Source organism: Lepisosteus oculatus, unplaced genomic scaffold (genome assembly GCF_040954835.1).
Source record: "Lepisosteus oculatus isolate fLepOcu1 unplaced genomic scaffold, fLepOcu1.hap2 HAP2_SCAFFOLD_63, whole genome shotgun sequence".
Classification (NCBI taxonomy): domain Eukaryota; kingdom Metazoa; phylum Chordata; class Actinopteri; order Semionotiformes; family Lepisosteidae; genus Lepisosteus; species Lepisosteus oculatus.
Genome location: NW_027168182.1, coordinates 1053503 through 1067408, shown reverse-complemented (window position 1 = coordinate 1067408; position 13906 = coordinate 1053503). Strand labels below are relative to the sequence as shown.

Here is a 13906-nt window from a genome sequence, read left to right as displayed (position 1 = left end):
GTCTGTGACTGAGACCATTATTTATTTAGGAGCAATGAGCAATTCTTATATAAATGCAATAAAATAATTATGCTCAAACTATGAGAGAGAATTTTAAGGATAATTTAAGAAATCAGTCTTATTCCCCTGGTGTGCAAGATGTGCCTGAATACTTTTGATCAGCTTCCTGCTCACTTCAAGAGGGCGTGTATGAAGCACGCCACGGCAGAAGAGATCAGGTGGCCTCTCAACAGGCGAGGGAGGACATGATGAATCACCTGAAGAACGGGGTCATCGTGGATTACCACAGAATAGAGATCAAAGGACACTTTGTGGGCTTGAAATACAAAGAAAATCATGTTCTATGGGACAAGATAAATACAAAACTTAAGCTTTTATTTTAATTAGATTTATTTATAAAGCATAAGCAATCATTTATTACATTAATATATGTGAAAATAACATTTTAGTATCATACGTTTAGTATATTTAGTCCCTAATGCTGAAAGAAATGATCATAGAACATGACATCTAACCTTACCTGCTGTGTTTTTAATCCCTATTGCTCAATGCACGGTGAAAGCATTGCATACATATGTCTGACAATGAGGAATGGGCCCCTGAGACAGTCATTTGCCTGTTTCACAAATGATCGTATTTTACTAGAGATTCTGTTTGGGATTCAGATGTGCATTCGGACAGCAATCCCTTTCAAGAAATGATACGTTCTGGATGAGGTCAAAGGTGCTGGAACACTGTATTTAGGATGTGTTTGCAGAGACTGTGTGTCTCCTGCTTCAACGCAGTGAGAAATAGATGTGCTCCTGTAATTCATTGGTACATGCCCAGGGCAGTAAGCAGTCTGAGGATTTATTTCCAGACGGCATAGAGCAGTGAAGCAGTGAAGTAGTGCAACACACTGGATCATTATATTATTAGAATCTATTCTACTTAAATTATTACATTATACACAATTTGAGTTCATTTTAAAAAGTAAAAGGTAATGAAAGGAATGCATTTTCGTAAGAAAGATAATACCGATATGCATGTGATAATCTTCCTTATATCATGTAGTGCGTCATTTGGACACTTTGTGGGATTGAAATACAAAGAAAATCATGTTCTATGGTACAAGATAAATACAAAACTTAAGCTTTTATTTTAATTAGATTTGTTTATAAAGCATAAGCAATCATTTATTATATTAATATATGTGTGTAGCGGCGAGGCTTATTAATAAGGCAGAATTAAGTGTTCTGAGCCTTCCCAAATGAGGCCCCATTTCTCTGTTCATCTCTGTGGTGCAGCCATAGAGAGACTATTCATGCAGGGTGATTTAAGGTCCTAGGACAGATCCCAAAGGGGGATGCACTTAGCTAAGCCTGGCTATCATGATCAATGGTCATCCATTGGCGCCTATCTGTCTAGGGAGTGCCAGTTGGACATCTGGACTGCATTACTAAGTGTCAGGACTAAGTGACTCATATCTCACCTTGATCAATCAATCAGGGACTGGTAGGGCCGAGTAACCCACGTGGGACTCTGATGCCCATGGAACTTTCAGCCAATCAATGAGCTGAAGTTCCTCCAGGTAAAAACAGGCAACACAGAGAGCCTGTGAGATTCAGTAAGATTCAGAAGGGAGGATTCAGAGGATTCTGTGGACAATTCTAAAGGGAATTCAAAGGAGAATTCCAGGGCAGGGTGGCCCAGGAGCAGAAGGCTCCCAAGGGCAGGACATTCTCGCAGCGCGCCTCCTGACCATCCTGAGACTCAGCCCGGACAACCATGGAACGGCCAGTGTGTCCGAGTGCCAGAACTTTCCTTTGTTCTAAGAGTCTAGAGCGGAGGTTGCCAGAGAATAACCAGAGGATCCACCCGAGGTTAGCACCAGCAGCAGGCCTCGTGAACAGGTCGGAACTGTGGACAGCTGAATCACTATTCAGAACTAGCTCTTCATCAGAAACGAACCGGTCCTCTTCCTGACTTGCTGGGACCCACAGTCATCTTTTCTCCTGTGCACAAACTTTGCTAGTTAAAGCCCACAGTGAGCATCAGCAGCGCAGCGTCGCAAGCCGCACAGCACAGCCTGGCACGGAGCCAGAGAGCGCGGATTGGACAGCAACAGCCTGCAACTGTTTCTTTGTGCCCGCAGGAAGATCTGAATCCCCAAAGATTGGATGAGTATTCAACTTCAATGCATTACAGCTCGAGAATTCAATTGTTATCCCAACCAGTTGATATCAATTTAATTCCTAAGAGTTATGTACTTGTTTGAGTATCTAATGTAGAAGTTATAACCAAGTTCATTAACGAAACGGTCTTAATGAATGATATACTGAACGTATGTCCTCTTGATATGTGTAACACTTCGTAACTGACTGAATATATATCTTTTGTATTCTGATAACCCTCTCGATAAGATCTGTTAGGTTTACATGCATATTTTATGTATTAATAAATGTATCCTCGTGTATTAGTACCTGTGTGTGCGCGTTGTTTGAGTTATGTCACATGGTTGGATTCTAAAGCCATCAAAAGAATCAACTTTGTGATTTACTGCTACAATTAATAATTGTCTCAGTAAATGCCCAAACCCTACAGAACTGGTGCCTTCAGAGAGCCAATACATTTAATTTTGCTATGGCAACATTACATATTTGGCGTCCCTGAGCCGGTTTTCTTACATGTGAAAATAACATTTTAGCATCATATTATTACATACAGGTCTCTAGCTTCAACACAGTGATATATATATATACTCAGTGATTTATTGGTACATGCCCAGGTCAATAATCAGAATGAGGATTTATTTCCAGACGGGCTACAGGTAGTGTTGTGAAATACTTCAACACACTGGATCGCAGATTTAGACCCCCTGCACTCTTACTCCTTAAAAACCAAAGAAATGAAGATATGTAGCAATCACATTGCAACAGGGCTGACAGTGACTTAATGCTTATACTAGTGGACTTCTGGTACCTTTAGGGTACGGTGTTCCCTGAAGGGCTCTCAAACCCCGCATTTCAGATGCCTAGCTGTTTCGCTGATGTGTTGCACCTCAGAATCACTTTTAAACCTTTAATCCCTATTGCTCAACGCATGGTGAAAGTATTGCATAAATGTGTCTGAAAATGAGCAATGGGCACCTGAGAGACTCATTTGCCTGTTTCACAAATGATCATATTTGACTAGAGATTCTGTTTGGGATTCAGTTGTGCATTCTGACAGCAATCGCTTTCAAAAAACGATACATTCTGGATGAGGTCAAGGTGCAGGAACACTGTATTTAGGATGTGTTTGCACTTATTCTGTGTCTCTAGCTTCAACACAGCGATATATGTATATGCTCACTGATTTTTTGGTACATGCCCAGGGCAATAATCATTATGAGGATTTATTTCCTGATGTGCTAGGGGTAGTGTTGTGAAATACTTCAACACACTGGATCGCAGGTTTAAACCGCCTGCACTCTTACTCCTTAAAAACCAACAAATGCAGATATGTAGCAATCATATTGTAGCTGACACTCATTTGCCTGTTTCACAAATGATCATATTTTACTAGAGATTCTGTTTGGGATCCGGATGTGCATTCTGACAGCAATCTCCTTATCGCGGCTTTGCCCTTCTTGCCTCTTTGGACAATATCTCCATCTTGTGGTCGTTATTGGTAATGTCTAGACAACATCTCCATCTTGTGGTCGTTGTTGGTAATGTCTTCTTATGCCCTTTTTTATTTTAATTCTCTATTAGTTGATTCTAGAATCTCTACAATGGAGATGAAAACATCAGTTTTATAGCAGACAATATGACATTATTTATAGTCCAATTAGAAACTTATTACCCTGTTTTTAACATAATAACAAATTAAAATTGATTAAAACTAAGTTTGGAACACCAGGGAACATAACAAATGATTTTTAGGAAAACCATGAAGTTCTCTGTGTCCAATGCCTGCAAGGGGAGAAAGCTAGAATCCTTAGATTTTTTCAAAATTTGAAAATAAACATCATATAACAACAGCTTTCATTCCTAGGAGTGAAAAATAACCATTTTTGAAGACATAGTAGTTTCTAAAACACTACAATAAAGTTAAAAACATCAGTTTTATATTACATTATTTTTAGTGAAATTAGTCATTTTTTGCACTATTTTTAATAAAATATCTAATTAAAAGTGATTAAAATTAAGTTTGGAACAACAAGGAACACAAAAAAAAAGATTTTTAGGAAAACCATGAGGTCCTCTGTGCCCGATGCCTGCAAGGGGAGAAAGCTAGAATCCTAAAAAAAAGTTATCAATTCTAGAGCCTAAGAGGAAAACAAGACAAATGTATATCTCCAAATAATTTTATGTGCTTCAGAAGAGCCCAGGAAAGTTTTTTGCATACATGAAACCACGCCCGTTTGCACATAAGCAGACATGGTTGCACACACGACTGCATGAAAGCACACGTGCATGCGAAGTCATCCTGTTGAGCATTTGAAAAGCCGCACCACGCCGCACTTGAAATAGCTCTTACATTAGTGGTAGACGCAGGAATCGCCTTTTTATTTACGCTCTTACCAACGCGATGGAAAGCAAAACAAAGCAAAGCAGAGCAAAACAAAACGAACAAACGAAAACCCTCACGTCCTGCACTTGCATATAACGCCGTTACGTGCCCAAGCGGTATTGTACGTCATCCTAGCACTGCACCCCGGGGCGTAAGGTATATGGGAACGAGCACACGCCACGAATCGTCTCGAATCACTCCCTACAGCTGTAAGGCGCCTTGAAGCGTGCACCCCCAACATTCTTCTTTGCGCATCTGTGAAAGGTAAACTCTTGAGCAAACTCTGAACCAGCTCTAAGGAAACTAATCTGATTAGACGTTACTTTGACTCATCTTTTTACTCTCAGTGCTGGATTGCTCAAACTCCAGCTAGGGTTAGGTTTAACATTCCCACGCTACTTAGACACTTTGTTTACGCTCAGTGCTGGATTTTGGGAACTTCAGGACGAGTGGGAATTTTCTCCTATCTGTCCATTCTGTTTTGTTTTGGAGACTCTTGGCTGCCTATGTTGTACAGTGCAGCGTGAAGGAAACATTTTCCAAAACTGTGTCAGCTCAAAAGTTGTAAGAAAACCTCTCCAGCTGCTTTAACTCTCTTCATTTTTGTCATTTAATGTGACAATCGATGTATAACTGGAGCCTCACATATGCAAATGGTGAGGCTCCAGTTCGACACCCAGTTCGACACCACTTTACAGTATATGACAAAAGCATGGCAGACTGTGCCGGACCAGCTGGTAAGTTCCGCTTATTTTGACCATATTAAACATTGGAAATCTTCCCACTTGCATTTGTGACACTTGATTTTGGCTCCACCTAAGACACTCTTAAATCTTCAAACACTGTTCTCTTCTCCCGCAACACTCTTGTCTGTCGGCACTGTGTGGCAGCGTTGCAGGACAACCCATCTCACCACGGAAAGGAACCTAACAGCTTTGGTAAGAGAGGAGAAAAGGACATGGCCCGTACGGGGCTCGAACCCGCGACCTTGGCGTTATTAGCACCACGCTCTAACCAACTGAGCTAACCGGCCTCGTGACAGTGCCCCTCTCTGTGCTGCAAAAAATCGAACTCAGGGAATTTCTTTTGTCCTCCTTTGAATAGAAAGCCGTGTAATTCAGTGTACGGGCTTTCTCATGCAGTTTCATGGTTTCACAGCATTATTCAGCTGATTTTAAATGTACCTAAAGGAGAAACATTATTGAAGACCATCAATTACCAAGAGCTTTTGTCAAAGGTTTTGGTGGTCATTTTTAATGACCACAGAGCACTATGACCTCGGTTTTACATCTCATCCAAAAGACAGCGCCCTTTTACAACACAGCTTCTCCGTCACTATATTGGGAGATTGGGACCCGCACAGACCTCAGGGTGAGCGCCTCCCCGCTGGCCCCATTAACACCACTTCCAGCTGGAAGCTTTGTTTTTCCCTGTAGCTCACCCTCATCCAGGTACTGACCTGGCTCACACCTGCTTAGCTTCAGTGGGTTTTCAGTTGCGAGTTGCAAAAGTTGGGATGCAAGTGATGGAGCCGTTCGCTGCAAAAGCCACTGCATTGGCCAGGAATCGAAACCAAGCCTCCTGCGTGGCAGGCGAGAGTTCTAACAATGAACCACCAATGCTCAATGCCTGTACCTTCAAAAAAGACGCTTTTTTGGTGCTGTGTGCAAAAAGCGTCGACATCTACTTCCAGCTGCAAAATGCCATCCGCGGACGCTGTGAATTTATTTATTTAGACACCGCTCAGAATCCCCTGTAAGATTCTCCTTCAATTCCGTTTTGCAGTGCTTTAGCTCTTTCAAAAGGCTTTGCTTTGCTAGTCACAATCCAAGGCTTGTGACAGCATTTGAAAACACTTGCCACTGCGTTGGCCGGGAATCGAACCCGGGTCAATTGCTTGGAAGGTAGCTATGCTCACCACTATACCACCAACACATGCCCGGGGGAGCCCTCCAGGACACCACCAGAGAATGCTCACGATTTCAGAAGCTGTCTCCGGGACGTGCTGGTTCCACACATCCTGAATAAATCATGTTATTGTTAGTTGCTGTAGCTAGACGTTCAAATGAGTTTCATGGCCAGATGAACTGTTTCCTCAAGTGGTATAGTATTGCAGTAAGACAGCACGATGCCTGCAAGACTATGTCACGCTAAACGCCACAGATTGTGTTTGTCCGATCGTGTCAGTCGTCCTGCAGCCACGGGAAGTGGGACACAAACATGCTGCAATGCTTTCAAGACATTAGGATTTGTTTTTGCAACATCCGAGAAGAGTACTTGTGGCTTGAATGTGACTGAGCAAGGTGTTTAAAGACAGAGACTGAAAACTGTTAAAGGATGAGTCAAAGTAACGTCTAATCGGATTAGTTTCCTTAGAGCTGGTTCAGAGTTTGCTCAAGAGTTTACCTTTCACAGATGCGCAAAGAAAAATGTTGGGGGTGCACGCTTCAAGGCGCCTTACAGCTGTAGGGAGTGATTTCAGACGATTCGTGGCGTGTGCTCATTCCCATATACCGTACGCCCCGGGGTGCAGTGCTAGGATGACGTACAATACCGCTTGGGCACGTAACGGCGTTATATGCAAGTGCGGGACGTGAGGGTTTTGCGTTTGTTCGTTTTGTTTTGCTCTGCTTTGCTTTGTTTTGCTTTCCATCGCGTTGGTAAGAGCGTAAATAAAAAGGCGATTCCTGTGTCGACCACTAATGTAAGAGCTATTTCAAGTGCGCCGTGGTGCGGCTTTTCAAATGCTTAACAGGATGATTTTGCATGCACGCGTGCTTTCATGCAGTCGTGTGTGCAACCATGTCTGCTTACATGCAAACGGGCGTGGTTTCATGTATGCAAAAAACTTTCCTGGGCTCTTCTGAAGCACATAAAATTATTTGGAGATATACATTTGTCTTAGTTTCCTCTTAGGCTCTAGAATTGATAACTTTTTTTTCATTGTTGGCATTTTTCATCATTTTCCAGAAAGTGGTTGCAAGCCCGATATCATGCGAAGAAACTTCAGGATTCGGGGATCAGTCAATGGATTTTCTTCAAAGTTGGATTTTTGCACTCTGTGGACCAAGAGATGTTGTTCTATAATGTTTTTTTTTTTTTCAAATTTAAAAATATCATTTTTTCATGGAGCTTTGAATGGGATGGATTCACCCTCCTTTAGCTAGGACAGAGCTCCAGGAGCCTGGGTAGGATTCTAGCTTTCTCCCCTTGCAGGCACCTGGCACAGAAGACAATATTTTTTTCCTTAAAATCTTTTTTTTTGTGTTCCTTGTTGTTCCAAACTTAATTTTAATCACTTTTAATTAGAGATTTTATTAAAAATAGTGCAATAAATGACTAATTTCACAAAAAGTAATGTAATATAAAACGGATGTTTTCAACTTTAATGTAGTGTTTTAGAAACTAATATGTCTTCAAAAATGGTTGTTTTTCACTCCTATGAATGAAAACTGTTGTTATATGATGTTTTTTTTTTCAAATTTTAAATGATCATTTTTTCATGGAGCTTTGAAGGGGATGGATTCACCCTCCTTTAGCCAGGACAGAGCTCCAGGAGCCTGGGTAGGATTCTAGCTTTCTCCCCTTGCAGGCACCTGGCACAGAAGACATCATTTTTTTCCTTAAAATCTTTTTTTTTTGTGTTCCTTGTTGCTCCAAACTTAATTCTATTCACTTTTAATTAGAGATTATATTAAAAATAGTGCAATAAATGACTAATTTCACTAAAAATACTAAAAGTAATATAAAACGGATGTTTTTAACTTTATTGTAGTGTTTTAGAAACTAATATGTCTTCAAAAATTGTTATTTTTCACTCCTAGGAATGAAAGCTGTTGTTATATGATGTTTATTTTCAAATTTTGAAAAAGCAAAGGATTCTAGCTTTCTCCCCTTGCAGGCATCGGACACAGAGAACCTCATGGTTTTCCTAAAAATCATTTTTTATGTTCCCTGGTGTTCCAAACTTAGTTTTAATCAATTTTAATTTGTTATGTTACAAACAGGGTAATAAAGTCTTAATTGGACTATAACTAATGTCATATTGTCTGCTACAAAACTGATATTTTCAGCTCTATTGTAGAGATTCTAGAATCAACTAATAAAGAATTGAAATAAAAAAGGGCATAAGAAGACATTACCAACAACGACCACAAGATGGAGATATTTTCCAAAGAGGCAAGAGGGGCAAAGCTGCGATAAGGTAAAATCATTTTTTGAAAGAGATTGTTGTCAGAATGCACATCCGTATCCCAAACAGAATCTCTAGTAAAATATGATCATTTGTGAAACAGGCAAATGAGTGTCAGCTACAATATGATTGCTACATATCTGCATTTGTTGGTATTTAAGGAGTAAGAGTGCAGGTTTAAACCTGCGATCCAGTGTGTTGAAGAATTTCACAACACTACCTCTAGCACATATGGAAATAAATCCTCATAATGATTATTGCCCTGGGCATGTACCAAAAAATCAGTGAGCATATACATATATCGCTGTGTTGAAGCTAGAGACACAGAATAAGTGCAAACACATCCTAAATACAGTGTTCCTGCACCTTTGACCTCATCCAGAACGTATCATTTCTTGAAAAGGATTGCTGTCCGAATGCACATCTGAATCCCAAACAGAATCTCTAGTAAAATACGATCATTTGTGAAACAGGCAAATGACTGTCTCAGGGGCCCATTTCTCATTGTCAGACACATGTATGCAATGCTTTCACTGTGCATTGAGCAATAGGGATCAAAAACACCGCAGGTAAGGTTAGAAGTCATGTTCTATGATCATTTCTTTCAGCATTAGGGACTAAATATACTAAACGTATGATGCTAAAATGTTATTTTTACATATATTAATGTAATAAATGATTGCTTATGCTTTATAAACAAATCTAATTATAATAAAAGCTTAAGTTTTGTATTTATCTTGTACCATAGAACATGATTTTCTTTGTATTTCAAGCCCACAAAGTGTCCAAATGATGCACCTTTGATGCTCCAGATGATCTTTTTCTTTTTTTTCCCTCGTACTCGAGGGTCAATTTCCTGTTCCACACGCGATTTCAACATTTTCCTTGGGAGATGTCAAGCCAGCAAGCCACTGCTGTGGTTCAGTGGCCAGCGTGGAGTTCAGTGGCCCTGTTGTACACAGAAAGCACATTGAGCTCCTTGGACATGAAAAGTTCCAGATAAAAGCCATTTGTCATCCTTTCTCTTGGTGTCGATGTTGCTATTGTATGTAAAGGTGGCAACTTGCTCAGCGAGCAGGCGGAGCACACACCGAATGCAGATGTGTCTGAGTGGTGTGTCCAAGTGGCTGCAAAAGGACAGCACTCCCGGGGCGCTGTGGCTTAGTTGGTTAAAGCGCCTGTCTAGTAAACAGGAGGCCCTGGGTCTGAATCCCAGTGGATAACCGCCTACGGCTAGACTTAATTAAATGCAAGTATTCATTTCCTGTCTTTAACGCGACTTGTTTTTCTTAAAATTGATGGAATTTGCAAAACATGAAATACAAACATTGCTAATCAGCGCTAGCGGCTGGCAAAAAAAAAGAAGTCAGCAATGTTTTTTTTCTTTAACCTTAACCCTGCTAATGGAGAAGAGTTAAACGACCGAGTCTATGCAGCTTAAACGGTGCTCATGTCGGGTTCTTAGCTGAAAGGGTGGTAAATCACGCTCACCCCAGTCCTTAATCTTTTAAAGAGGATACAAAATTGAACCTAGTCGCCACATCACATACATCCTGTTCAACGATAAAAAGGTGACATCTATCCTCGATCCAGAGGAAATCCCACGTTGAGGGCATCTTTTTTTTCACTTTACCGTGAATCGGGCTCGGCTGCACAGAGGAGAGAGCAGAGCAATGAGGTCACGGGGACAGGGGAGTCACACGCTGGCGGTTTAAACACGCGGAAGAAAACTGAGGGATCCACAGTATGTGGACCCTCCGTGCGCCATCAGTCCACACTCTGGACTCTGAATCCTGCCATCCAAGTTAAGATCTCGGCGGAACCTGAGGCGCAGTTCCTTCTTAAAACGTAATCTGGTGAGCATTTCTAGAATCGTACTTGTATAGATGCAGCCTTTAATGTGTTGCTAGGTTAAAATTGATGACTTCTTGAACTTTAGTAGGCAACTGCCCTCTTGATTTCGGATTTAATTTCTTTATTACAGGGGCGCTTTTATGAAGACAGAGTCATGTTCAGGTACTTTGCTTGATGGAGGAAGCATATTTCGGACTCTGTGATCTGCTCACCTGGAAAGGTCTGCTGTACTACTACAAGAGAGAAGTAGAGTCTGGAAGAATGGACAATTTTATGATGCTTTGGAAGATAATGTTTTTTTTTTCTTTGAAATCGAAATGAATCAGAATATCAGTGCAAAAGACAAACTCTTGGTTTGGTTTAAAGAGATATGGTTTTAAAACAGACAAGATGTAGAAAACAGGTGTTTCTCACTTTTGGAAAAGAATGGACCGGGGGTAATATTTTACTAGTTGCAGTGCTGATCTCACTGGGTTACAGTCCTGCAGTGTTACACCAGGGCCAGTGGCGCAATGGATAACGCGTCTGACTACGGATCAGGAGATTGCAGGTTCGACTCCTGCCTGGCTCGGGTCGTTTTTAAACGCATCGGGCTACTCCCTAAGTAGTCTGTGCTACTTACTGCATTGTAATCGTACCCAGTAAGAGATTTCCTTCATGTAAATGAACTGCACCTGACAGCTTTAGAAAAACACCTGGGCTCAGTACGGTGCTGAGAGCTCAGCGTTGCTGTTCTAATTAGCACGCACTGCATCGGCTATGAGCCCGAAACTTTCAATTATTCCGATCAGTAAGTCAACACGTAGTCCACATGAACGGTAGAAATATTCTCTTGTCTGTCTCTTGTTTGTATAGAACTGAATGTCCCTGACAATGTACTGTTAGTTTTAATTGAAGAACGGCATTTGTGTTCAAATATACCAGACAAGTTTACGTAACTGCTCATGCGACACTCAGTTGTAATTAGTCAAGAAATAAAGTCGAACAACAGCTGCGGGTTTGATTCTGAACGTATGAGATTGCAGCGCCTTTTACTTTCATTGACAAATGATAAAGATTCGAAGGGAGATCCTTCAGACCAGCAAGCAAACCCACGGCTATCTCGGTTTTCTATCTAGGCAACGTTGGTGTCTGCAATAGCATACATGAAAGCGTGATGCAATTTCTGTGGCTACATTTGTTGCACGTCATGCACAGTAAGAGTGTTTCTAACACCAAATAAAAAGTCAACAATTAGCGATCACGCCTTCTCCTCAGTTAACCCACTGAAACCCTTGCTGTTAACAGTTCTTTACTGCGTGCTTTACCAGCACCTACATATCGTGTCGGTTCTTTCAGCTTTATTCATTAGGTTTTCAAAGGCATAAGTAGAGCACCAGAGGTGCGAACGCAAAATGCGTGGTTATCTGAAGAATTGATTTTCACGGCAGCGGGTCCAAACGATTTCGCGTTTTTATAGTACCAGGAAAGGAGAAGCGGCACTTCGCCTCTGCCGCGCAGGCACAAGGCGACGTGCGGCAGACGCCGGAGTCGGCAGGTTTCAAACCTGCGCGGGGAAGCCCCAACGCATTTCGAGCCCATCACCTTAACCACTCGAGCACGACAAATGCGAGCTCAATGCCGCCGCATTCCTCCTATAATCAAACACGGACTGCGAGGTGGCTGCGGAAACCTTTTTAAAGTTGGTCTTCGTTAAAAAAAATACCTTTCCAAGATTCGTGCCGGCAGACAGACACGCCTCAGAGGGTTTAAGGCTGGCTTCACGTTCAAATGGTAAAGTCCCCCAGTCCGGATGTCAAAATGCAACTTTGGCAGACAGAAAAAACATCAACAAACCAAAAATGTGGACAAGGATTTTACAAGCTGCACCACACTGCACTTTCAAAAGCATTTACATTCGTGTTAGACGCAGGAATTGCCTTTGATTTGCGCGCTTACGAACGCCATGGAAAACGAAACAAAACTAAAGCCCTCAGCTCCTGCACTTGATTATAATCCCGTTACGTGTCGAAGCAGGAATTTACGTCATCCTACCACTGCAACACGGGGAATAGAGGGAAATGAGCACAAGCTACGAATTGTCTCTAATCAGTCCCTACAGTTGTAAGACGCCTGGAAGCGTGCACCCCCATCATTAATCTTTGCGCATCTGTGCAAGGTAAACTCTGGAGCAGTCTCTGAAACGGCTCAAAGGAAACACGTGATTGATTCCATGTGCATCTGGGGTTCATTTCTTATTTACATTTAATTCAAGGGAAAGGCTTGGGTCAGTTTCAGACGGCCTCCAACAGCGAGATTCAAGCGCCCCACCTTCAGCCCAATCTGCGCCGCCAGAACGCCAACGGCTCCTCTGGTCTCCGGGGTGCGGTTGTGACCCCGTAACCTAAAGTGTTGGTGGCAGACAAATGGAGACTAACAGGTGATGTCCTAGGACATGACTACATTGTGACACTCGGTGGGGATGGTGACCATTGCTTGGAAAAGAGTGCGAGGCCCCTTTAGAAAAACATTTTGTTAACAGGCATTCTGCCTCAGCCTAAACACCTATAGCTTGCAAAGCGCATGCTATTAGACAGGCACCTCTGCAAGACCTTAAGAGTCTCTTAAACTAGTGATAGTAAGGTGTTCCCAATGGGCGATGTTTGGCTTTCAAATCATCTCTCTGTGGAAGCGCCGCGATGCAGCTGTTTAAGGCTTAGAAGCAGCTGACTGTTTCACTACCTAGCTGATTACTGTCAGTCAGGGAGCTCAGAGGTGAAAAGCCTGTCTGAGAGACAATTCGCCGTCGATCAGTTCAATATGTTCCGTACCAACTCGGCGCACCTGAGATCATCTTGGTAGCTGTGTAGCTCAGATGAGTGAGAGCGTGTGTGTGTGTGTACCACCGTGATTGGATGCCGGTCCTTCTCAGGTCACAGTAAACCTTCTGCTGCCTAACTTTCCCCAGTGTGCCCCAGTGGCCTAATGGATAAGGCACTGGCTTCCTAAGCCAGGAATTGTGGGTTCGAGTCCCATCTGGGGTGCTCCTGTCCCATTTTGAGCGTACAAATGTCCTTGTGATTTGCAAAGCTGCAACCCCACCTTACTCAGTGAGCGTCTCTGCTTTTCTCTCACATACAGTTGGGAGAAAAACTTTTGTAAACAGCCCTTCGGAATGATGTGGATTTCTGCATGAATGGCTCCTAACATGTGATCTTATCTTTATCTAAGTCATAATAATTAATAAAGAGAGTCTGATTTAACAAACAACACACGCCCAACATTTGACATTGCTGTTTCTTTATTGACCAAATGGTTTAAACAATCAAGGTCATTGATGGAAAA

The 13906-nt window shown here is 42.0% G+C and overlaps 3 non-coding genes across 3 annotated transcripts; 2 read left to right on the top strand and 1 right to left on the bottom strand.

The window, feature by feature from the left end:
• Positions 1-5495: 5495 nt before the first annotated feature.
• On the bottom strand, positions 5496-5569 carry trnai-aau (transfer RNA isoleucine (anticodon AAU)). The gene has a single exon. It is a non-coding gene; the product is annotated as a tRNA-Ile (tRNA).
• Positions 5570-11080: 5511 nt separating this feature from the next.
• trnar-acg (transfer RNA arginine (anticodon ACG)) lies at positions 11081-11153 on the top strand. Its single transcript has one exon. It is a non-coding gene; the product is annotated as a tRNA-Arg (tRNA).
• A 2379-nt stretch (positions 11154-13532) lies between these two features.
• trnar-ccu (transfer RNA arginine (anticodon CCU)) lies at positions 13533-13605 on the top strand. The gene has a single exon. It is a non-coding gene; the product is annotated as a tRNA-Arg (tRNA).
• Positions 13606-13906: the final 301 nt, after the last annotated feature.